The following is a 2856-nucleotide window of genomic DNA, read 5'->3' as shown; positions in this document are numbered from 1 at the left end:
TGACATTCTGCCACTTCAACCCAAGCTGTGAATTCCCTTTAGAACTGAAAATCCAACTGCAGTTGGCATCATTAGTTCCTTATTACAAGAATAGAAAGAGATTGAGCTTAAGTAGTTCCATTTCTAAGCCTGATTCTTAGGCACACTGATGAGCATATTTAACTCAGAAAAGTCTCTTTGCCAGAGGCCAGAAAAAATGTACTTGGTAGCATGTTGGCTATTCTTATAGCTAAAGGTCCCAGAGGATTGGACCCAGGCCCATGCAAGGCTCTCACTACACCCTCTAGCTCAGTGCTGGGTATAATTAGGCTCCTAAACATGATTTCAGATTGGTCCTGAGCCAGGGAAGGGAGTGAAGTGTGTGGTACCCCCTCCCCCATTACACTAGGCTCTATTTCTTGCCCCTCCTATAGCTAACCCTGCAATATTAGCTGATAAGGAGTGGAAGGAATAATAATAGCTACCAGTTACCAAGTGCTAGAGACTTCTACCACAAACAGATTTTACAGTGACACAAAGTTATTTTTCTAGAACTGAACTCTTTTTCCATTTTCATGAAAATAGGAACCATGAGGGTTTTGTTAGTACAGCAGAGCCAACACCTAGCTTGGTGCCTGGCACAATAAATACTGTAAATATTTGTTGAATAAATGAATGATATCAGAGTTCTAAACTGAAGTCCAGAGACATCGGGCAACTTGCCTAGTGTCACACAGTAAATGGCAACATACCGTGCTGACTTTTAGCACAGAATCCTTTCCTCTATGCCTCAAGTTTTCCGGTAGATGCATTCATTCTTTCATTCATTCATTCATTTGCCTGTCAGGACTCTTTCGGATGCAAGTGACAGATAACCCAATTCTAATTGCCTTGGGCAAGAAATGGAATTTATGTGCTCGGGTGACTCAAGAATGCAATGACATAAATGGCTTCAGGCTCAGCTGGATCCAGGGGCTTAACCCATGTCATCAGGATTTGACCTCTCTCCCATCTTCTGTCTCCGTCTTCCAATGCCTTGGCTAATTTCAGGCCTTCAGCAGCTTCCAGCTTGCAGTATCCTTACTACTTGCAATCCTAGCAGAAAAGCACTTGCATTTATCCCTGCCTCTCTCTGCCTCATTCGTCTCTTCAGTTCTGGAACGGTCACTTGCCCATTCTTGAAGCAGTCACTGTGGTCAGGTGAAGGTGATGTTTTGCTTGTCTGGGGCTGAGCGTGTGTCCAGCTCTGGAGCCAGGGAAGGAATCAGCTGTCACATGGCGCACGTGAGTGGGAGTGGGGACAGGAGAGTTCTTTAGAGAGAATTGGGATGCTGCTCCTGTCAGTGGGCTGGCAGGAAGAACCGATGCTCAGGACATTCATCAAACGTTTTCTCTGCCATCTTTGTGCAGAGCTCTGTTTGAGAGACAGGGAGCTACACAGATGAATATGCCATAGTCCTTCTCCTGAGAGGAGTTTATACTCTAACGGAGGACTAGAGGTGTAAAGTCAAGGGAAAACTAAGATGTGCAAGCACATGTGGTTGCAGCAGCCTGATGGCCGACTCACTCATCCTGTTCCCCGTCCAGATGCTAAATGACAGCTGAGGTTTCTGACCCCTTAGCTTCCACCAGAAACTCCGCATTTCCCCAAACCCTTCCTGCTTTATGCCACCACCATCTCCACCTCTTAGGAAAAAAACCTTTCCCCAGGTTCAAGGAGTAGTTCTGGGTAACACTTCAGTATTTGTCTTAAATTGAAACTTCAATACCATAAGGTTTCTAACTCCAGTTCTACCTTTGTTTTCTGCTCCAATTTCTCTCCAGGTGACCAGCTGCGTGGTATTGGGGTCCCAATCCCAGACATGAGGCTGGAGCAGAATGAACAAAGAGGAGACAGGTGGAGAGGTGGTGGGCAGCCAGATGGTGACAATCTTGCAATTCATGGTGAGGGACGCTGGGGGCTGTGAGTAGGGGGCATAGGACAGACAAAGGGCACATCTAACTTATGTTTTCATGCCATTCGATCTCCTGTGTGTAGAATGTGTGATGGGGGGGGAGCCGAGTGAATGTGGGGAGAACAATTAGGAGGCTACTGTATGGCTAATCTAGGGGGAGATGATGTCACATGGACTAGAGCATGGCTGACTGTAGGATGGAGGGAAGTTGGGAAAGTCCCCTTCTCCTGATGGGATGGGCTGTAAAGAACTGGTGGCTGTATTTAATTTACCACAGATGAGAAGACTGAGGCCCAGAAAAAGGATAAGACTGATCCAAGACCACACACCACATATGGGTCAAGATGGGGGTCAGAGCCTGAGTCTTCCAACTTCAGTCTTATGTGGCTCCCTCCACATCCACACAGCCCCTTCTAGAAGAGAAGGCAGAAATGTGTGCCCGGGGAAGAGCGAAGCTTCCCTAAAGCCCCAGATGAAAGAAATCAATCACATCCCTGCCATCTCAAGCCCCACCTAGTGGCATTAACAGAGGTTTCTGAGGAGACAGGACTTTATTTCCATTTTCATGAGAACAGGGATTGGGAAATGGATCCAGCTGTTCACAAGAAGCAAAGAAAGGATGGGTGGGGCAAAGGTTTTGATCTCCCCACTTCAGGGTGCCAACAGAGAAATGACTTGACTTTAAAGGGTCCAGGAGACCTTTCAAGTCAAATTCTGGGCTCCTCTGGCTAGCTTTTGGCAAGCACCAGTCATCACACTGGTCGAGCTGAACGCACGTGTTTTTCTTGTCCACCAGACTGTGCCTGATCCCTCTTAGGATGCCCAGAGCTTGGTGGAGAATACATGCTAAGTGAATATTTGAATAAGAAATGGGAGAATGATATCTCTGGACCTCTGTTAAGGATGGAGCGAGTAGAATGAT

The 2856-nt window shown here is 46.7% G+C and overlaps 1 long non-coding RNA gene across 1 annotated transcript; it reads left to right on the top strand.

Annotated features, from left to right (window-relative positions):
* Positions 1-1192: 1192 nt before the first annotated feature.
* LOC125960436 (uncharacterized) lies at positions 1193-2427 on the top strand. The gene is made up of 3 exons (XR_007470113.1): positions 1193-1263; positions 1804-1923; positions 2212-2427. It is a non-coding gene; the product is annotated as an uncharacterized LOC125960436 (long non-coding RNA).
* The last annotated feature ends 429 nt before the right edge of the window (positions 2428-2856 follow it).

Source organism: Orcinus orca, chromosome 11 (genome assembly GCF_937001465.1).
Source record: "Orcinus orca chromosome 11, mOrcOrc1.1, whole genome shotgun sequence".
Taxonomy (NCBI): Eukaryota; Metazoa; Chordata; class Mammalia; order Artiodactyla; family Delphinidae; genus Orcinus; species Orcinus orca.
Note: the sequence above shows the minus strand (reverse complement) of the source record. Positions and strands in the feature narration are given on the sequence as shown.